This window comes from Lactuca virosa, chromosome 1 (assembly GCF_052849685.1).
Source record: "Lactuca virosa cultivar CGN04683 chromosome 1, Lactuca_virosa_CGN04683_v6, whole genome shotgun sequence".
Classification (NCBI taxonomy): domain Eukaryota; kingdom Viridiplantae; phylum Streptophyta; class Magnoliopsida; order Asterales; family Asteraceae; genus Lactuca; species Lactuca virosa.
This window is the reverse complement of record NC_136426.1, coordinates 260,817,466-260,834,408: the sequence shown is the minus strand read 5'-3', so window position 1 is coordinate 260,834,408 and position 16,943 is coordinate 260,817,466. Positions and strand designations below refer to the sequence as shown.

Below are 16,943 nucleotides of genomic sequence, written 5' to 3'. Positions count from 1 at the left end.
TGCTTATTGCTTTTATGTCTTAAAAGACGCAAAACCTCCTCTGTTTTCGTACGCGAAGCGTGGGACCCACGTGACCGATCGGCTCCGTTCCAAAAATACGAAAACCATGAACCATGAAACGGAGGCCACCCGAGCATAGAAATAGCAAGAAAGAAAAAAAACACAAAAAAAAACCGTTCGTAAAATCTAAAAAAACGCAAACGGGCAACGAAAAAGGGGGGTGCAACACGAGGACTTCCCAGGGGGTCACCCATCCTAGTACTACTCTCGCCCAAGCACGCTTAACTGTGGAGTTCTGATGGGATCCGGTGCATTAGTGCTGGTATGATCGCACCCGAAATACTATCCATGCTTATTGCTTTTATGTCTTAAAAGACGCAGAACCTCCTTTGTTTTCGTACGCGAGGCGTGGGACCCACGTGACCGATCGGCTCCGTTCCAAAAATACGAAAACCATGAACAATGAAACGGAGGCCACTCGAGCATAGAAATAGCAAGAAAGAAAAAAAAACCGCACGTAAAATCTAAAAAAATGCAAACGGGCAACGAAAAAGGGGGGTGCAACACGAGGACTTCCCAGGGGTTCACCCATCCTAGTACTACTCTCGCCCAAGCACGCTTAACTGCGGAGTTCTTATGGGATCCGGTGCATTAGTGCTGGTATGATCGCACCCGAAATACTATCTATGCTTATTGCTTTTATGTCTTAAAAGACGCAGAACCTCCTTTGTTTTCGTACGCGAGGCGTGGGACCCACGTGACCGATCGGCTCCGTTCCAAAAATACGAAAACCATGAACCATGAAGCGGAGGCCACCCGAGCATAGAAATAGCAAAAAAGAAAAAAAAACAAAAAAAACCGCACGTAAAATCTAAAAAAACGCAAACGGGCAATGAAAAAGGGGGGTGTAACACGAGGACTTCCCAGGGGGTCACCCATCCTAGTACTACTCACGCCCAAGCACGCTTAACTGCGGAGTTCTGATGGGATCCGGTGCATTAGTGCTGGTATGATCGCACCCGAAATACTATCCATGCTTATTGCTTTTATGTCTTAAAAGACGCAGAACCTCCATTGTTTTCGTACGCGAGGCGTGGGACCCACTTGACCGATCGGCTCCGTTCCAAAAATACGAAAACCATGAACCATGAAGCGGAGGCCATCCGAGCATAGAAATAGCAAGAAAGAAAAAAAAAACAAAAAAAACCGCACGTAAAATCTAAAAAAACGCAAACGGGCAACGAAAAAGGGGGTGCAACACGAAGACTTCCCAGGGGGTCATCCATCCTAGTACTACTCTCGCCCAAGCACGCTTAACTGCGGAGTTCTGATGGGATCTAGTGCATTAGTGCTGGTATGATCGCACCCGAAATACTATCCATGCTTATTGCTTTTATGTCTTAAAAGACCCAGAACCTCCTTTGTTTTCGTACGCGAGGTGTGGGACCCACGTGACCGATCGGCTCCGTTCCAAAAATACGAAAACCATCAACAATGAAGCGGAGGCCACCCGAGCATAGAAATAGCAAGAAAGAAAAAAAAACAAAAAAAAAACGCACGTAAAATCTAAAAAAACGCAAACATACATCGAAAAAGGGGGTGCAACACGAGGACTTCCCAGGGGGTCACCCATCCTAGTACTACTCTCGCCCAAGCAAGCTCAACTGCGGAGTTCTGATGGGATCCGGTGCATTAGTGCTGGTATGATCGCACCCGAAATACTATCCACGCTTATTGCTTTTATGTCTTAAAAGACGCAGAACCTTCTCTGTTTTCGTACGCGAAGCGTGGGACCCACGTGACCGATCGGCTCCGTTCCAAAAATACGAAAACCATGAACCATGAAACGGAGGCCACCCGAGCATAGAAATAGCAAGAAAGAAAAAAAAAACAAAAAAAAACCGTGCGTAAAATCTAAAAAAACGCAAACGGGGAACGAAAAAGGGGGTGCAACACGAGGACTTCCCAAGGGGTCACCCATCCTAGTACTACTCTCGCCCAAGCACGCTTAACTACGGAGTTCTTATGGGATCCGGTGCATTAGTGCTGGTATGATCGCACCCGAAACACTATCCATGCTTATTGCTTTTATGTCTTAAAAGACGCAGAACCTCCTTTGTTTTCGTACGCGAGGCGTGGGACCCACGTGACCGATCGGCTCCGTTCCAAAAATACGAAAACCATGAACCATGAAGCGGAGGCCACCCGAGCATAGAAATAGCAAGAAAGAAAAAAAACAAAAAACACCGCACGTAAAATCTAAAAAAACGCAAACGGGCAATGAAAAAGGGGGGGTGTAACACGAGGACTTCCCAGGGGGTCACCCATCCTAGTACTACTCACGCCCAAGTACGCTTAACTGCGGAGTTCTGATGGGATCCGGTGCATTAGTGCTGGTATGATCGCACCCGAAATACTATCCATGCTTATTGCTTTTATGTCTTAAAAGACGCAGAACCTCATTTGTTTTCGTACGCGAGGCGTGGGACCCACTTGACCGATCGGCTCCGTTCCAAAAATACGAAAACCATGAACCATGAAGCGGAGGCCACCCGAGCATAGAAATAGCAAGAAAGAAAAAAAAAACAAAAAAAACCCCACGAAAAATCTAAAAAAACGCAAACGGGCAACGAAAAAGGGGGGTGCAACACGAGGACTTCCCAGGGGGTCACCCATCCTAGTACTACTCTCGCCCAAGCACGCTTAACTGTGGAGTTCTGATGGGATCCAGTGCATTAGTGCTGGTATGATCGCACCCAAAATACTATCCATGCTTATTGCTTTTATGTCTTAAAAGACGCGGAACCTCCTATGTTTTCGTACGCGAGGAGTGGGACCCACGTGACCGATCGGCTCCGTTCCAAAAATACGAAAACCATCAACCATGAAGCGGAGGCCACCCGAGCATAGAAATAGCAAGAAAGAAAAAAAAAACAAAAAAAAAACGCACGTAAAATCTAAAAAAACGCAAACAGGCATCGAAAAAGGGGGTGCAACACGAGGACTTCCCAGGGGGTCACCCATCCTAGTACTACTCTCGCCCAAGCAAACTCAACTGCAGAGTTCTGATGGGATCCGGTGCATTAGTGCTGGTATGATCGCACCCGAAATACTATCTATGTTTATTGCTTTTATGTCTTAAAAGACGCAGAACCTCCTCTGTTTTCGTACGCGAAGCGTGGGACCCACGTGACCGATCGGCTCCGTTCCAAAAATACGAAAACCGTGAACCATGAAACGGAGGCCACCCGAGCATAGAAATAGCAAGAAAGAAAAAAAAAACAAACAAAAACCGTGCGTAAAATCTAAAAAAACGCAAACGGGCAATGAAAAAGGGGGGTGTAACACGAGGACTTCCCAGGGGGTCACCCATCCTAGTACTACTCACGCCCAAGCACGCTTAACTGCGGAGTTCTGATGGGATCCGGTGCATTAGTGCTGGTATGATCGCACCCGAAATACTATCCATGCTTATTGCTTTTATGTCTTAAAAGACGCAGAACCTCCATTGTTTTCGTACGCGAGGCGTGGGACCCACTTGACCGATCGGCTCCGTTCCAAAAATACGAAAACCATGAACCATGAAGCGGAGGCCACCCGAGCATAGAAATAGCAAGAAAGAAAAAAAAACAAAAAAAACCGCACGTAAAATCTAAAAAAACGCAAACGGGCAATGAAAAAGGGGGGGTGTAACAGAAGGACTTCCCAGGGGGTCACCCATCCTAGTACTACTCACGCCCAAGCACGCTTAACTGCGGAGTTCTGATGGGATCCGGTGCATTAGTGCTGGTATGATCGCACCCGAAATACTATCCATGCTTATTGCTTTTATGTCTTAAAAGACGCAGAACCTCCTTTGTTTTCGTACGCGAGGCGTGGGACCCACGTGACCGATCGGCTCCGTTCCAAAAATACGAAAACTATCACCCATGAAGCGGAGGCCACCCGAGCATAGAAATAGCAAGAAAGAAAAAAACAAAAAAAAACCGCACGTAAAATATAAAAAAACGCAAACGGGCAACGAAAATAGGGGGGTTCAACACGAGGACTTCCCAGGGGGTCACCCATCCTAGTACTACTCTCGCCCAAGCACGCTTAACTGTGGAATTCTGATGGGATCCGGTGCATTAGTGCTGGTATGATCGCACCTGAAATACTATTCATGCTTATTGCTTTTATATCTTAAAAGACGCAGAACCTCCTTTGTTTTCGTACGCGAGGCGTGGAACCCACGTGACCGATCGGCTCTGTTCCAAAAAAACGAAAACCATAAACGATGAAGCGGAGGCCACCCGAGCATAGAAATAGCAAGAAAGAAAAAAAAACAAAAAAAAACCGCACGTAAAATTTAAAAAAACGCAAACGGGCAACGAAAAAGGGGGGTGCAACACGAGGACTTCCCAGGGGGTTACCCATCCTAGTACTACTCTCGCCCAAGCACGCTTAACTGCGGAGTTCTGATGGGATCCGGTGAATTAGTGCTGGTATGATCGCACCCGAAATACTATCCATGCTTATTGCTTTTATGTCTTAAAAGACCCAGAACCTCCTTTGTTTTCGTTCGCGAGGCGTGGGACCCACTTGACCGATCGGCTCCGTTCCAAAAATACGAAAACCATCAACCATGAAGCGGAGGCCACCCGAGCATAGAAATAACAAGAAAGAAAAAAAAAAACAAAAAAAAAACCGCACGTAAAATCTAAAAAAACGCAAACGGGCAACGAAAAAGGGCGGTGCAACACGAGGACTTCCCAGGGGGTCACCCATCCTAGTACTACTCTCGCCCAAGCATGCTTCACAGCGGAGTTCTGATGGGATCCGGTGCATTAGTGCTGGTATGATCGCACCCGAAATACTATCCATGCGTATTGCTTTTATGTCTTAAAAGACGCAGAACCTCCTTTGTTTTCGTACGCGAGGCGTGGATCCACGTGACCGATCAGCTCCGTTCCAAAAATACGAAAACCATGAACCATGAAGCGGAGGCCACGCGAGCATAGAAATAGCAAGAAAGAAAAAAAACAAAAAAAAACCACACGTAAAATCTAAAAAAACGCAAACGGGCAACGAAAAAGGGGGGTGCAACACGACAACTTCCCAGGGGGTCACCCATCCTAGTACTACTCTCGCCCAAGCACGCTTCACAGCGGAGTTCTGATAGGATCCGGTGCATTAGTGCTGGTATGATCGCACCCGAAATACTATCCATGCTTATTGCTTTTATGTCTTAAAAGACGCAAAACCTCCTTTGTTTTCGTACGCGACGCCACCCGAGCATAGAAATAGCAAGAAAGAAAAAATACGAAGAGCATCAACCATGAAGCGGAGGCCACCCGAGCATAGAAATAGCAAGAAAGAAAAAAAAACAAAAAAAAAAAAACCGCACGTAAAATCTAAAAAAACGCAAACGGGCAACGAAAAAGGAGGTGCAACACGAGGACTTACCAGGGGGTCACCCATCCTAGTACTACTCTCGCCCAAGCACGCTTAACTGCGGAGTTCTGATGGGATCCGGTGCATTAGTGCTGGTATGATCGCACCCGAAATACTATCCATGCTTATTGCTTTTATGTCTTAAAAGACGCAAAACCTCCTTTGTTTTCGTACGCGAGGCGTGGGACCCACGTGACCGATCGGCTCCGTTCCAAAAATACGAAAACCATGAACCATGAAACGGAGGCCACCCGAGCATAGAAATAGCAAGAAAGAAAAAAAAACAAAAAAAAACCGAATGTAAAATCTAAAAAAACGCAAACGGGCAACGAAAAAGGGGGGTGCAACACGAGGACTTCCCAGGGGGTCACCCATCCTAGTACTACTCTCACCCAAGCACGCTTAACTGCGGAGTTCTTATGGGATCCGATGCATTAGTGCTGGTATGATCGCACCCGAAATACTATCCATGCTTATTGCTTTTATGTCTTAAAAGACGCAGAACCTCCTTTGTTTTCGTACGCGAGGCGTGGGACCCACGTGACCGATCGGCTCCGTTCAAAAAATACGAAAACCATGAACCATGAAGCGGAGGCCACCCGAGCATAGAAATAGCAAGAAAGAAAAAAAACAAAAAAAACCGCACGAAAAACTAAAAAAACGCAAACGGGCAACGAAAAAGGGGGGGTGCAACACGAGGACTTCCCAGGGGGTCACCCATCCTAGTACTACTCTCGCCCAAGCACGCTTCACAGCGGAGTTCTGATGGGATCCGGTGCATTAGTGCTGGTATGATCGCACCCGAAATACTATCCATGCTTATTGCTTTTATGTCTTAAAAGACGCAGAACCTCCTTTGTTTTCGTACGCGAGGCGTGGGACCCACGTGACCGATCAACTCCGTTGCAAAAATACGAAAACCATGAACCATGAAGCGGAGGCCACGCGAGCATAGAAATAGCAAGAAAGAAAAAAAAACAAAAAAACCACACGTAAAATCTAAAAAAACGCAAACGGGCAACGAAAAAGGGGGGTGCAACACGACAACTTCCCAGGGGGTCACCCATCCTAGTACTACTCTCGCCCAAGCACGCTTCACAGCGGAGTTCTGATGGGATCCGGTGCATTAGTGCTGGTATGATCGCACCCGAAATACTATCCATGCTTATTGCTTTTATGTCTTAAAAGACGCAGAACCTCCTTTGTTTTCGTACGCGAGGCGTGGGACCCACGTGACCGATCGGCTCCGTTCCAAAAATACGAAAAGCATCAACCATGAAGCGGAGGCCACCCGAGCATAGAAATAGCAAGAAAGAAAAAAAAACAAAAAAAAAACCGCACGTAAAATCTAAAAAAACGCAAACGGGCAACGAAAAAGGGGGTGCAACACGAGGACTTCCCAGGGGGCACCCATCCTAGTACTACTCTCGCCCAAGCACGCTTAACTGCGGAGTTCTGATGGGATCCGGTGCATTAGTGCTGGTATGATCGCACCCGAAATACTATCCATGCTTATTGCTTTTATGTCTTAAAAGACGCAGAACCTCCTCTGTTTTCGTACGCCAAGCGTGGGACCCATGTGACCGATCGGCTCCGTTCCAAAAATACGAAAACCATGAACCATGAAACGGAGGCCACCCGAGCATAGAAATAGCAAGAAAGAAAAAAAAAACAAAAAAAAATCGTGCGTAAAATCTAAAAAAACGCAAACGGGCAACGAAAAAGGGGGGTGCAACACGAGGACTTCCCAGGGGGTCACCCATCCTAGTACTACTCTCGCCCAAGCACGCTTAACTGCGGAGTTCTTATGGGATCCGGTGCATTAGTGCTGGTATGATCGCACCCGAAATACTATCCATGCTTATTGCTTTTATGTCTTAAAAGACGCTTATTGCTTTTATGTCTTAAAAGACGCAGAACCTCCTTTGTTTTCGTATGCGAGGCGTGGGACCCACGTGACCGATCGACTCCGTTCCAAAAATACGAAAACCATGAACCATGAAGCGGAGGCCACCGAGCATAGAAATAGCAAGAAAGAAAAAAAAAACAAAAAAAACCGCACGTAAAATCTAAAAAAACGCAAACGGGCAACGAAAAAGGAGGTACAACACGAGGACTTCCCAGGGGGTCACCCATCCTAGTACTACTCTCGCCCAAGCACGCTGGGGAGTTCTGATGGGATCCGGTGCATTAGTGCTGGTATGATCGCACCCGAAATACTATCCATGCTTATTGCTTTTATGTCTTAAAAGACGCAGAACCTCCTCTGTTTTCGTACGCGAAGCGTGGGACCCACGTGACCGATCGGCTCCGTTCCAAAAATACGAAAACCATGAACCATGAAACGGAGGCCACCCGAGCATAGAAATAGCAAGAAAGAAAAAAAAAACAAAAAAAAACCGTGCGTAAAATCTAAAAAAACGCAAACGGGCAACGAAAAAGGGGGGTGCAACACGAGGACTTCCCAGGGGGTCACCCATCCTAGTACTACTCTCGCCCAAGCACGCTTAACTACAGAGTTCTTATGGGATCCGGTGCATTAGTGCTGGTATGATCGCACCCGAAATATTATCCATGCTTATTGCTTTTATGTCTTAAAAGACGCAGAACCTCCTTTGTTTTCGTACGCGAGGCGTGGGACCCACGTGACCGATCGGCTCCGTTCCAAAAATACGAAAACCATGAACCATGAAGCGGAGGCCACCCGAGCATAGAAATAGCAAGAAAGAAAAAAAAAACAAAAAAAACCGCACGTAAAATCTAAAAAAACGCAAACGGGTAACGAAAAAGGGGGGTGCAACACGAGGACTTCCCAGGGGGTCACCCATCCTAGTACTACTCTCGCCCAAGCACGCTTACCTGCGGAGTTCTGATGGGATCAAGTGCATTAGTGCTAGTATGATCGCACCCGAAATACTATCCATTGTTATTCCTTTTATGTCTTAAAAGACGCAGAACCTCCTTTGTTTTCGTACGCGAGGCGTGGGACCCACGTGACCGATCGGCTCCGTTCCAAAAATACGAAAACTATCACCCATGAAGCGGAGGCCACCCGAGCATAGAAATAGCAAGAAAGAAAAAAACAAAAAAAAACCGCACGTAAAATCTAAAAAAACGCAAACGGGCAACGAAAATAGGGGGGTTCAACACGAGGACTTCCCAGGGGGTCACCCATCCTAGTACTACTCTCGCCCAAGCACGCTTAACTGCGGAGTTCTGATGGGATCCGGTGCATTAGTGCTGGTATGATCGCACCCGAAATACTATTCATGCTTATTGCTTTTATATCTTAAAAGACGCAGAACCTCTTTTGTTTTCGTACGCGAGGCGTGGAACCCACGTGACCGATCGGCTCTGTTCCAAAAAAACGAAAACCATAAACCATGAAGCGGAGGCCACCCGAGCATAGAAATAGCAAGAAAGAAAAAAAAACAAAAAAAAACCGCACGTAAAATTTAAAAAAACGCAAACGGGCAACGAAAAAGGGGGGTGCAACACGAAGACTTCCCAGGGGGTTACCCATCCTAGTACTACTCTCGCCCAAGCACGCTTAACTGCGGAGTTCTGATGGGATCCGGTGAATTAGTGCTGGTATGATCGCACCCGAAATACTATCCATGCTTATTGCTTTTATGTCTTAAAAGACCCAGAACCTCCTTTGTTTTCGTTCGCGAGGCGTTGGACCCACGTGACCGATCGGCTCCGTTCCAAAAATACGAAAACCATCAACCATGAAGCGGAGGCCACCCGAGCATAAAAATAACAAGAAAGAAAAAAAAACAAAAAAAAAACCGCACGTAAAATCTAAAAAAACGCAAACGGGCAACGAAAAAGGGCGGTGCAACACGAGGACTTCCCAGGGGGTCACCCATCCTAGTACTACTCTCGCCCAAGCATGCTTCACAGCGGAGTTCTGATGGGATCCGGTGCATTAGTGCTGGTATGATCGCACCCGAAATACTATCCATGCGTATTGCTTTTATGTCTTAAAAGACGCAGAACCTCCTTTGTTTTCGTACGCGAGGCGTGGGACCCACGTGACCGATCAGCTCCGTTCCAAAAATACGAAAACCATGAACCATGAAGCGGAGGCCACGCGAGCATAGAAATAGCAAGAAAGAAAAAAAAACAAAAAAAACCACACGTAAAATCTAAAAAAACGCAAACGGGCAACGAAAAAGGGGGGTGCAACACGACAACTTCCCAGGGGGTCACCCATCCTAGTACTACTCTCGCCCAAGCACGCTTCACAGCGGAGTTCTGATGGGATCCGGTGCATTAGTGCTGGTATGATCGCACCCGAAATACTATCCATGCTTATTGCTTTTATGTCTTAAAAGGCGCAGAACCTCCTTTGTTTTCGTACGCGAGGCGTGGGACCCACGTGACCGATCGGCTCCGTTCCAAAAATACGAAGAGCATCAACCATGAAGCGGAGGCCACCCGAGCATAGAAATAGAAAGAAAGAAAAAAAAACAAAAAAAAAAACCGCACGTAAAATCTAAAAAAACGCAAACGGGCAACGAAAAAGGAGGTGCAACACGAGGACTTACCAGGGGGTCACCCATCCTAGTACTACTCTCGCCCAAGCACGCTTAATTACGGAGTTCTGATGGGATCCGGTGCATTAGTGCTGGTATGATCGCACCCGAAATACTATCCATGCTTATTGCTTTTATGTCTTAAAAGACGCAGAACCTCCTCTGTTTTCGTACGCGAGGCGTGGGACCCACGTGACCGATCGACTCCGTTCCAAAAATACGAAAACCATGAACCATGAAACGAAGGCCACCCGAGCATAGAAATAGCAAGAAAGAAAAAAAAAACAAAAAAAAAAACCGCATGTAAAATCTAAAAAAACGCAAACGGGCAACGAAAAAGGGGGGTGCAACACGACGACTTCCTAGGGGGTCACCCATCCTAGTACTACTCTCACCCAAGCACGCTTAACTGCGGAGTTCTTATGGGATCCGATGCATTAGTGTTGGTATGATCGCACCCGAAATACTATCCATGCTTATTGCTTTTATGTCTTAAAGGACGCAGAACCTCCTTTGTTTTCGTACGCGAGGCGTGGGACCCACGTGACCGATCGGCTCCGTTCCAAAAATACGAAAACCATGAACCATGAAGCGGAGGCCACCTGAGCATAGAAATAGCAAGAAAGAAAAAAAAAACAAAAAAAACCGCACGTAAAAACTAAAAAAACGCAAACGGCCAACGAAAAAGGGGGGGTGCAACACGAGGACTTCCCAGGGGGTCACCCATCCTAGTACTACTCTCGCCCAAGCACGCTTCACAGCGGAGTTCTGATGGGATCCGGTGCATTAGTGCTGGTATGATCGCACCCGAAATACTATCCATGCTTATTGCTTTTATGTCTTAAAAGACGTAGAACCTCCTTTGTTTTCGTACGCGAGGCGTGGGACCCACGTGACCGATCAACTCCGTTGCAAAAATACGAAAACCATGAACCATGAAGCGGAGGCCACGCGAGCATAGAAATAGCAAGAAAGAAAAAAAAAACAAAAAAAACCACACGTAAAATCTAAAAAAACGCAAACGGGCAACGAAAAAGGGGGGTGCAACACGAGGACTTCCCAGGGGGTCACCCATCCTAGTACTACTCTCGCCCAAGCACGCTTCACAGCGGAGTTCTGATGGGATCCGGTGCATTAGTGCTGGTATGATCGCACCCGAAATACTATCCATGCTTATTGCTTTTATGTCTTAAAAGACGCAGAACCTCCTTTGTTTTCGTACGCGAGGCGTGGGACCCACGTGACCGATCGGCTCCGTTCCAAAAATACGAAAAGCATCAACCATGAAGCGGAGGCCACCCGAGCATAGAAATAGCAAGAAAGAAAAAAAAAACAAAAAAAAAACCGCACGTAAAATCTAAGAAAACGCAAACGGGCAACGAAAAAGGGGGTGCATCACGAGGACTTCCCAGGGGGTCACCCATCCTAGTACTACTCTCGCCCAAGCACGCTTAACTGCGGAGTTCTGATGGGATCCGGTGCATTAGTGCTGGTATGATCGCACCCGAAATACTATCCATGCTTATTGCTTTTATGTCTTAAAAGACGCAGAACCTCCTTTGTTTTCGTACGCGAGGCGTGGGACCCACGTGACCGATCAACTCCGTTGCAAAAATACGAAAACCATGAACCATGAAGCGGAGGCCACGCGAGCATAGAAATAGCAAGAAAGAAAAAAAAACAAAAAAAACCACACGTAAAATCTAAAAAAACGCAAACGGGCAACGAAAAAGGGGGGTGCAACACGACAACTTCCCAGGGGGTCACCCATCCTAGTACTACTCTCGCCCAAGCACGCTTCACAGCGGAGTTCTGATGGGATCCGGTGCATTAGTGCTGGTATGATCGCACCCGAAATACTATCCATGCTTATTGCTTTTATGTCTTAAAAGACGCAGAACCTCCTTTGTTTTCGTACGCGAGGCGTGGGACCCACGTGACCGATCGGCTCCGTTCCAAAAATACGAAAAGCATCAACCATGAAGCGGAGGCCACCCGAGCATAGAAATAGCAAGAAAGAAAAAAAAAACAAAAAAAAAACCGCACGTAAAATCTAAAAAAACGCAAACGGGCAACGAAAAAGGGGGTGCAACACGAGGACTTCCCAGGGGGCACCCATCCTAGTACTACTCTCGCCCAAGCACGCTTAACTGCGGAGTTCTGATGGGATCCGGTGCATTAGTGCTGGTATGATCGCACCCGAAATACTATCCATGCTTATTGCTTTTATGTCTTAAAAGACGCAGAACCTCCTCTGTTTTCGTACGCCAAGCGTGGGACCCACGTGACCGATCGGCTCCGTTCCAAAAATACGAAAACCATGAACCATGAAACGGAGGCCACCCGAGCATAGAAATAGCAAGAAAGAAAAAAAAACAAAAAAAAATCGTGCGTAAAATCTAAAAAAACGCAAACGGGCAACGAAAAAGGGGGGTGCAACACGAGGACTTCCCAGGGGGTCACCCATCCTAGTACTACTCTCGCCCAAGCACGCTTAACTGCGGAGTTCTTATGGGATCCGGTGCATTAGTGCTGGTATGATCGCACCCGAAATACTATCCATGCTTATTGCTTTTATGTCTTAAAAGACGCTTATTGCTTTTATGTCTTAAAAGACGCAGAACCTCCTTTGTTTTCGTATGCGAGGCGTGGGACCCACGTGACCGATCGACTCCGTTCCAAAAATACGAAAACCATGAACCATGAAGCGGAGGCCACCGAGCATAGAAATAGCAAGAAAGAAAAAAAAACAAAAAAAACCGCACGTAAAATCTAAAAAAACGCAAACGGGCAATGAAAAAGGGGGTGCAACACGAGGACTTCCCAGGGGGTCACCCATCCTAGTACTACTCTCGCCCAAGCAAACTCAACTGCAGAGTTCTGATGGGATCCGGTGCATTAGTGCTGGTATGATCGCACCCGAAATACTATCCATGCTTATTGCTTTTATGTCTTAAAAGACGCAGAACCTCCTCTGTTTTCGTACGCGAAGCGTGGGACCCACGTGACCGATCGGCTCCGTTCCAAAAATACGAAAACCATGAACCATGAAACGGAGGCCACCCGAGCATAGAAATAGCAAGAAAGAAAAAAAAACAAAAAAAAACCGTGCGTAAAATCTAAAAAAACGCAAACGGGCAACGAAAAAGGGGGTGCAACACGAGGACTTCCCAGGGGGTCACCCATCCTAGTACTACTCTCGCCCAAGCACGCTTAACTACAGAGTTCTTATGGGATCCGGTGCATTAGTGCTGGTATGATCGCACCCGAAATACTATCCATGCTTATTGCTTTTATGTCTTAAAAGACGCAGAACCTCCTTTGTTTTCGTACGCGAGGCGTGGGACCCACGTGACCGATCGGCTCCGTTCCAAAAATACGAAAACCATGAACCATGAAGCGGAGGCCACCCGAGCATAGAAATAGCAAGAAAGAAAAAAAAACAAAAAAAACCGCACGTAAAATCTAAAAAAACGCAAACGGGCAACGAAAAAGGGGGGTGCAACACGAGGACTTCCCAGGGGGTCACCCATCCTAGTACTACTCTCGCCCAAGCACGCTTACCTGCGGAGTTCTGATGGGATCAAGTGCATTAGTGCTGGTATGATCGCACCCGAAATACTATCCATTGTTATTCCTTTTATGTCTTAAAAGACGCAGAACCTCCTTTGTTTTCGTACGCGAGGCGTGGGACCCACGTGACCGATCGGCTCCGTTCCAAAAATACGAAAACTATCACCCATGAAACGGAGGCCACCCGAGCATAGAAATAGCAAGAAATAAAAAAACAAAAAAAAACCGCACGTAAAATCTAAAAAAACGCAAACGGGCAACGAAAATAGGGGGGTTCAACACGAGGACTTCCCAGGGGGTCACCCATCCTAGTACTACTCTCGCCCAAGCACGCTTAACTGCGGAGTTCTGATGGGATCCGGTGCATTAGTGCTGGTATGATCGCACCCGAAATACTATTCATGCTTATTGCTTTTATATCTTAAAAGACGCAGAACCTCTTTTGTTTTCGTACGCGAGGCGTGGAACCCACGTGACCGATCGGCTCTGTTCCAAAAAAACGAAAACCATAAACCATGAAGCGGAGGCCACCCGAGCATAGAAATAGCAAGAAAGAAAAAAAACAAAAAAAAACCGCACGTAAAATTTAAAAAAACGCAAACGGGCAACGAAAAAGGGGGGTGCAACACGAGGACTTCCCAGGGGGTTACCCATCCTAGTACTACTCTCGCCCAAGCACGCTTAACTGCGGAGTTCTGATGGGATCCGGTGAATTAGTGCTGGTATGATCGCACCCGAAATACTATCCATGCTTATTGCTTTTATGTCTTAAAAGACCCAGAACCTCCTTTGTTTTCGTTCGCGAGGCGTGGGACCCACGTGACCGATCGGCTCCGTTCCAAAAATACGAAAACCATCAACCATGAAGCGGAGGCCACCCGAGCATAGAAATAACAAGAAAGAAAAAAAAAACAAAAAAAAAAACCGCACGTAAAATCTAAAAAAACGCAAACGGGCAACGAAAAAGGGCGGTGCAACACGAGGACTTCCCAGGGGGTCACCCATCGTAGTACTACTCTCGCCCAAGCATGCTTCACAGCGGAGTTCTGATGGGATCCGGTGCATTAGTGCTGGTATGATCGCACCCGAAATACTATCCATGCTTATTGCTTTTATGTCTTAAAAGACGCAGAACCTCCTTTGTTTTCGTACGCGAGGCGTGGGACCCACGTGACCGATCGGCTCCGTTCCAAAAATACGAAAAGCATCAACCATGAAACGGAGGCCACCCGAGCATAGAAATAGCAAGAAAGAAAAAAAAAACAAAAAAAAACCGCACGTAAAATCTAAAAAAACGCAAACGGGCAACGAAAAAGGGGGTGCAACACGAGGACTTCCCAGGGGGCACCCATCCTAGTTCTACTCTCGCCCAAGCACGCTTAACTGCGGAGTTCTGATGGGATCCGGTGCATTAGTGCTGGTATGATCGCACCCGAAATACTATCCATGCTTATTGCTTTTATGTCTTAAAAGACGCAGAACCTCCTCTGTTTTCGTACGCCAAGCGTGGGACCCACGTGACCGATCGGCTCCGTTCCAAAAATACGAAAACCATGAACCATGAAACGGAGGCCACCCGAGCATAGAAATAGCAAGAAAGAAAAAAACAAAAAAAAACCGCACGTAAAATCTAAAAAAACGCAAACGGGCAACGAAAATAGGGGGGTTCAACACGAGGACTTCCCAGGGGGTCACCCATCCTAGTACTACTCTCGCCCAAGCACGCTTAACTGCGGAGTTCTGATGGGATCCGGTGCATTAGTGCTGGTATGATCGCACCCGAAATACTATTCATGCTTATTGCTTTTATATCTTAAAAGACGCAGAACCTCTTTTGTTTTCGTACGCGAGGCGTGGAACCCACGTGACCGATCGGCTCTGTTCCAAAAAAACGAAAACCATAAACCATGAAGCGGAGGCCACCCGAGCATAGAAATAGCAAGAAAGAAAAAAAAACAAAAAAAAACCGCACGTAAAATTTAAAAAAACGCAAACGGGCAACGAAAAAGGGGGGTGCAACACGAGGACTTCCCAGGGGGTTACCCATCCTAGTACTACTCTCGCCCAAGCACGCTTAACTGCGGAGTTCTGATGGGATCCGGTGAATTAGTGCTGGTATGATCGCACCCGAAATACTATCCATGCTTATTGCTTTTATGTCTTAAAAGACCCAGAACCTCCTTTGTTTTCGTTCGCGAGGCGTGGGACCCACGTGACCGATCGGCTCCGTTCCAAAAATACGAAAACCATCAACCATGAAGCGGAGGCCACCCGAGCATAGAAATAACAAGAAAGAAAAAAAAACAAAAAAAAAAACCGCACGTAAAATCTAAAAAAACGCAAACGGGCAACGAAAAAGGGCGGTGCAACACGAGGACTTCCCAGGGGGTCACCCATCGTAGTACTACTCTCGCCCAAGCATGCTTCACAGCGGAGTTCTGATGGGATCCGGTGCATTAGTGCTGGTATGATCGCACCCGAAATACTATCCATGCGTATTGCTTTTATGTCTTAAAAGACGCAGAACCTCCTTTGTTTTCGTACGCGAGGCGTGGGACCCACGTGACCGATCAGCTCCGTTCCAAAAATACGAAAACCATGAACCATGAAGCGGAGGCCACGCGAGCATAGAAATAGCAAGAAAGAAAAAAAAAACAAAAAAAACCACACGTAAAATCTAAAAAAACGCAAACGGGCAACGAAAAAGGGGGGTGCAACACGACAACTTCCCAGGGGGTCACCCATCCTAGTACTACTCTCGCCCAAGCACGCTTCACAGCGGAGTTCTGATGGGATCCGGTGCATTAGTGCTGGTATGATCGCACCCGAAATACTATCCATGCTTATTGCTTTTATGTCTTAAAAGGCGCAGAACCTCCTTTGTTTTCGTACGCGAGGCGTGGGACCCACGTGACCGATCGGCTCCGTTCCAAAAATACGAAGAGCATCAACCATGAAGCGGAGGCCACCCGAGCATAGAAATAGCAAGAAAGAAAAAAAAACAAAAAAAACCGCACGTAAAATCTAAAAAAACGCAAACGGGCAACGAAAAAGGAGGTGCAACACGAGGACTTACCAGGGGGTCACCCATCCTAGTACTACTCTCGCCCAAGCACGCTTAATTACGGAGTTCTGATGGGATCCGGTGCATTAGTGCTGGTATGATCGCACCCGAAATACTATCCATGCTTATTGCTTTTATGTCTTAAAAGACGCAGAACCTCCTCTGTTTTCGTACGCGAGGCGTGGGACCCACGTGACCGATCGGCTCCGTTCCAAAAATACGAAAACCATGAACCATGAAACGGAGGCCACCCGAGCATAGCAATAGCAAGAAAGAAAAAAAAAACAAAAAAAAAACCGCATGTAAAATCTAAAAAAACGCAAACGGGCAAC

At 46.8% G+C, this 16,943-nt stretch overlaps 47 non-coding genes and 1 pseudogene across 47 annotated transcripts; all 48 read right to left on the bottom strand.

Moving 5' to 3' along the window:
• Positions 1-217: 217 nt before the first annotated feature.
• On the bottom strand, positions 218-336 carry LOC145155567 (5S ribosomal RNA). The gene has a single exon (XR_013736000.1). It is a non-coding gene; the product is annotated as a 5S ribosomal RNA (ribosomal RNA).
• Positions 337-555: 219 nt separating this feature from the next.
• Positions 556-674, bottom strand: LOC145146630 (5S ribosomal RNA). The gene has a single exon (XR_013727565.1). It is a non-coding gene; the product is annotated as a 5S ribosomal RNA (ribosomal RNA).
• Positions 675-902: 228 nt separating this feature from the next.
• LOC145140090 (5S ribosomal RNA) lies at positions 903-1,021 on the bottom strand. The gene has a single exon (XR_013722078.1). It is a non-coding gene; the product is annotated as a 5S ribosomal RNA (ribosomal RNA).
• Positions 1,022-1,249: 228 nt separating this feature from the next.
• LOC145148594 (5S ribosomal RNA) lies at positions 1,250-1,368 on the bottom strand. The gene has a single exon (XR_013729472.1). It is a non-coding gene; the product is annotated as a 5S ribosomal RNA (ribosomal RNA).
• A 228-nt stretch (positions 1,369-1,596) lies between these two features.
• LOC145147745 (5S ribosomal RNA) lies at positions 1,597-1,715 on the bottom strand. Its single transcript, XR_013728638.1, has one exon. It is a non-coding gene; the product is annotated as a 5S ribosomal RNA (ribosomal RNA).
• Positions 1,716-1,944: 229 nt separating this feature from the next.
• LOC145155628 (5S ribosomal RNA) lies at positions 1,945-2,063 on the bottom strand. The gene has a single exon (XR_013736058.1). It is a non-coding gene; the product is annotated as a 5S ribosomal RNA (ribosomal RNA).
• A 228-nt stretch (positions 2,064-2,291) lies between these two features.
• LOC145146831 (5S ribosomal RNA) lies at positions 2,292-2,410 on the bottom strand. Its single transcript, XR_013727757.1, has one exon. It is a non-coding gene; the product is annotated as a 5S ribosomal RNA (ribosomal RNA).
• Positions 2,411-2,639: 229 nt separating this feature from the next.
• Positions 2,640-2,758, bottom strand: LOC145153895 (5S ribosomal RNA). The gene has a single exon (XR_013734387.1). It is a non-coding gene; the product is annotated as a 5S ribosomal RNA (ribosomal RNA).
• A 229-nt stretch (positions 2,759-2,987) lies between these two features.
• On the bottom strand, positions 2,988-3,106 carry LOC145149661 (5S ribosomal RNA). Its single transcript, XR_013730514.1, has one exon. It is a non-coding gene; the product is annotated as a 5S ribosomal RNA (ribosomal RNA).
• A 230-nt stretch (positions 3,107-3,336) lies between these two features.
• Positions 3,337-3,455, bottom strand: LOC145140087 (5S ribosomal RNA). Its single transcript, XR_013722077.1, has one exon. It is a non-coding gene; the product is annotated as a 5S ribosomal RNA (ribosomal RNA).
• Positions 3,456-3,684: 229 nt separating this feature from the next.
• LOC145149217 (5S ribosomal RNA) lies at positions 3,685-3,803 on the bottom strand. The gene has a single exon (XR_013730070.1). It is a non-coding gene; the product is annotated as a 5S ribosomal RNA (ribosomal RNA).
• A 228-nt stretch (positions 3,804-4,031) lies between these two features.
• LOC145150147 (5S ribosomal RNA) lies at positions 4,032-4,150 on the bottom strand. Its single transcript, XR_013730973.1, has one exon. It is a non-coding gene; the product is annotated as a 5S ribosomal RNA (ribosomal RNA).
• Positions 4,151-4,379: 229 nt separating this feature from the next.
• Positions 4,380-4,498, bottom strand: LOC145140130 (5S ribosomal RNA). The gene has a single exon (XR_013722088.1). It is a non-coding gene; the product is annotated as a 5S ribosomal RNA (ribosomal RNA).
• A 232-nt stretch (positions 4,499-4,730) lies between these two features.
• On the bottom strand, positions 4,731-4,849 carry LOC145149404 (5S ribosomal RNA). Its single transcript, XR_013730263.1, has one exon. It is a non-coding gene; the product is annotated as a 5S ribosomal RNA (ribosomal RNA).
• A 227-nt stretch (positions 4,850-5,076) lies between these two features.
• Positions 5,077-5,195, bottom strand: LOC145149600 (5S ribosomal RNA). Its single transcript, XR_013730455.1, has one exon. It is a non-coding gene; the product is annotated as a 5S ribosomal RNA (ribosomal RNA).
• Positions 5,196-5,423: 228 nt separating this feature from the next.
• On the bottom strand, positions 5,424-5,542 carry LOC145146326 (5S ribosomal RNA). Its single transcript, XR_013727276.1, has one exon. It is a non-coding gene; the product is annotated as a 5S ribosomal RNA (ribosomal RNA).
• A 229-nt stretch (positions 5,543-5,771) lies between these two features.
• On the bottom strand, positions 5,772-5,890 carry LOC145147158 (5S ribosomal RNA). Its single transcript, XR_013728071.1, has one exon. It is a non-coding gene; the product is annotated as a 5S ribosomal RNA (ribosomal RNA).
• A 227-nt stretch (positions 5,891-6,117) lies between these two features.
• LOC145144280 (5S ribosomal RNA) lies at positions 6,118-6,236 on the bottom strand. Its single transcript, XR_013725291.1, has one exon. It is a non-coding gene; the product is annotated as a 5S ribosomal RNA (ribosomal RNA).
• Positions 6,237-6,463: 227 nt separating this feature from the next.
• Positions 6,464-6,582, bottom strand: LOC145147905 (5S ribosomal RNA). The gene has a single exon (XR_013728803.1). It is a non-coding gene; the product is annotated as a 5S ribosomal RNA (ribosomal RNA).
• Positions 6,583-6,811: 229 nt separating this feature from the next.
• Positions 6,812-6,929, bottom strand: LOC145145888 (5S ribosomal RNA). Its single transcript, XR_013726840.1, has one exon. It is a non-coding gene; the product is annotated as a 5S ribosomal RNA (ribosomal RNA).
• Positions 6,930-7,159: 230 nt separating this feature from the next.
• On the bottom strand, positions 7,160-7,278 carry LOC145154503 (5S ribosomal RNA). Its single transcript, XR_013734975.1, has one exon. It is a non-coding gene; the product is annotated as a 5S ribosomal RNA (ribosomal RNA).
• A 254-nt stretch (positions 7,279-7,532) lies between these two features.
• Positions 7,533-7,646, bottom strand: LOC145151319 (5S ribosomal RNA; annotated as a pseudogene).
• Positions 7,647-7,876: 230 nt separating this feature from the next.
• Positions 7,877-7,995, bottom strand: LOC145143664 (5S ribosomal RNA). Its single transcript, XR_013724694.1, has one exon. It is a non-coding gene; the product is annotated as a 5S ribosomal RNA (ribosomal RNA).
• A 229-nt stretch (positions 7,996-8,224) lies between these two features.
• On the bottom strand, positions 8,225-8,343 carry LOC145149332 (5S ribosomal RNA). Its single transcript, XR_013730183.1, has one exon. It is a non-coding gene; the product is annotated as a 5S ribosomal RNA (ribosomal RNA).
• A 228-nt stretch (positions 8,344-8,571) lies between these two features.
• Positions 8,572-8,690, bottom strand: LOC145145134 (5S ribosomal RNA). The gene has a single exon (XR_013726122.1). It is a non-coding gene; the product is annotated as a 5S ribosomal RNA (ribosomal RNA).
• A 229-nt stretch (positions 8,691-8,919) lies between these two features.
• Positions 8,920-9,038, bottom strand: LOC145146122 (5S ribosomal RNA). The gene has a single exon (XR_013727073.1). It is a non-coding gene; the product is annotated as a 5S ribosomal RNA (ribosomal RNA).
• A 230-nt stretch (positions 9,039-9,268) lies between these two features.
• LOC145149403 (5S ribosomal RNA) lies at positions 9,269-9,387 on the bottom strand. The gene has a single exon (XR_013730262.1). It is a non-coding gene; the product is annotated as a 5S ribosomal RNA (ribosomal RNA).
• Positions 9,388-9,615: 228 nt separating this feature from the next.
• LOC145147904 (5S ribosomal RNA) lies at positions 9,616-9,734 on the bottom strand. Its single transcript, XR_013728802.1, has one exon. It is a non-coding gene; the product is annotated as a 5S ribosomal RNA (ribosomal RNA).
• A 230-nt stretch (positions 9,735-9,964) lies between these two features.
• Positions 9,965-10,083, bottom strand: LOC145149059 (5S ribosomal RNA). Its single transcript, XR_013729920.1, has one exon. It is a non-coding gene; the product is annotated as a 5S ribosomal RNA (ribosomal RNA).
• Positions 10,084-10,315: 232 nt separating this feature from the next.
• LOC145150923 (5S ribosomal RNA) lies at positions 10,316-10,434 on the bottom strand. The gene has a single exon (XR_013731728.1). It is a non-coding gene; the product is annotated as a 5S ribosomal RNA (ribosomal RNA).
• A 230-nt stretch (positions 10,435-10,664) lies between these two features.
• Positions 10,665-10,783, bottom strand: LOC145144279 (5S ribosomal RNA). The gene has a single exon (XR_013725290.1). It is a non-coding gene; the product is annotated as a 5S ribosomal RNA (ribosomal RNA).
• A 229-nt stretch (positions 10,784-11,012) lies between these two features.
• LOC145144278 (5S ribosomal RNA) lies at positions 11,013-11,131 on the bottom strand. The gene has a single exon (XR_013725289.1). It is a non-coding gene; the product is annotated as a 5S ribosomal RNA (ribosomal RNA).
• A 230-nt stretch (positions 11,132-11,361) lies between these two features.
• Positions 11,362-11,480, bottom strand: LOC145135797 (5S ribosomal RNA). Its single transcript, XR_013720044.1, has one exon. It is a non-coding gene; the product is annotated as a 5S ribosomal RNA (ribosomal RNA).
• Positions 11,481-11,708: 228 nt separating this feature from the next.
• On the bottom strand, positions 11,709-11,827 carry LOC145147903 (5S ribosomal RNA). Its single transcript, XR_013728801.1, has one exon. It is a non-coding gene; the product is annotated as a 5S ribosomal RNA (ribosomal RNA).
• Positions 11,828-12,057: 230 nt separating this feature from the next.
• On the bottom strand, positions 12,058-12,175 carry LOC145145887 (5S ribosomal RNA). The gene has a single exon (XR_013726839.1). It is a non-coding gene; the product is annotated as a 5S ribosomal RNA (ribosomal RNA).
• Positions 12,176-12,404: 229 nt separating this feature from the next.
• On the bottom strand, positions 12,405-12,523 carry LOC145154502 (5S ribosomal RNA). Its single transcript, XR_013734974.1, has one exon. It is a non-coding gene; the product is annotated as a 5S ribosomal RNA (ribosomal RNA).
• Positions 12,524-12,776: 253 nt separating this feature from the next.
• On the bottom strand, positions 12,777-12,895 carry LOC145149659 (5S ribosomal RNA). The gene has a single exon (XR_013730512.1). It is a non-coding gene; the product is annotated as a 5S ribosomal RNA (ribosomal RNA).
• A 228-nt stretch (positions 12,896-13,123) lies between these two features.
• LOC145143663 (5S ribosomal RNA) lies at positions 13,124-13,242 on the bottom strand. The gene has a single exon (XR_013724693.1). It is a non-coding gene; the product is annotated as a 5S ribosomal RNA (ribosomal RNA).
• A 228-nt stretch (positions 13,243-13,470) lies between these two features.
• LOC145148273 (5S ribosomal RNA) lies at positions 13,471-13,589 on the bottom strand. Its single transcript, XR_013729165.1, has one exon. It is a non-coding gene; the product is annotated as a 5S ribosomal RNA (ribosomal RNA).
• Positions 13,590-13,817: 228 nt separating this feature from the next.
• Positions 13,818-13,936, bottom strand: LOC145145133 (5S ribosomal RNA). The gene has a single exon (XR_013726121.1). It is a non-coding gene; the product is annotated as a 5S ribosomal RNA (ribosomal RNA).
• Positions 13,937-14,164: 228 nt separating this feature from the next.
• LOC145140122 (5S ribosomal RNA) lies at positions 14,165-14,283 on the bottom strand. Its single transcript, XR_013722086.1, has one exon. It is a non-coding gene; the product is annotated as a 5S ribosomal RNA (ribosomal RNA).
• Positions 14,284-14,515: 232 nt separating this feature from the next.
• LOC145149752 (5S ribosomal RNA) lies at positions 14,516-14,634 on the bottom strand. The gene has a single exon (XR_013730600.1). It is a non-coding gene; the product is annotated as a 5S ribosomal RNA (ribosomal RNA).
• Positions 14,635-14,863: 229 nt separating this feature from the next.
• Positions 14,864-14,981, bottom strand: LOC145149704 (5S ribosomal RNA). Its single transcript, XR_013730556.1, has one exon. It is a non-coding gene; the product is annotated as a 5S ribosomal RNA (ribosomal RNA).
• A 228-nt stretch (positions 14,982-15,209) lies between these two features.
• LOC145145131 (5S ribosomal RNA) lies at positions 15,210-15,328 on the bottom strand. Its single transcript, XR_013726120.1, has one exon. It is a non-coding gene; the product is annotated as a 5S ribosomal RNA (ribosomal RNA).
• A 229-nt stretch (positions 15,329-15,557) lies between these two features.
• LOC145140119 (5S ribosomal RNA) lies at positions 15,558-15,676 on the bottom strand. The gene has a single exon (XR_013722085.1). It is a non-coding gene; the product is annotated as a 5S ribosomal RNA (ribosomal RNA).
• A 231-nt stretch (positions 15,677-15,907) lies between these two features.
• LOC145149751 (5S ribosomal RNA) lies at positions 15,908-16,026 on the bottom strand. Its single transcript, XR_013730599.1, has one exon. It is a non-coding gene; the product is annotated as a 5S ribosomal RNA (ribosomal RNA).
• A 229-nt stretch (positions 16,027-16,255) lies between these two features.
• Positions 16,256-16,374, bottom strand: LOC145147902 (5S ribosomal RNA). The gene has a single exon (XR_013728799.1). It is a non-coding gene; the product is annotated as a 5S ribosomal RNA (ribosomal RNA).
• A 227-nt stretch (positions 16,375-16,601) lies between these two features.
• On the bottom strand, positions 16,602-16,720 carry LOC145149057 (5S ribosomal RNA). Its single transcript, XR_013729919.1, has one exon. It is a non-coding gene; the product is annotated as a 5S ribosomal RNA (ribosomal RNA).
• Positions 16,721-16,943: the final 223 nt, after the last annotated feature.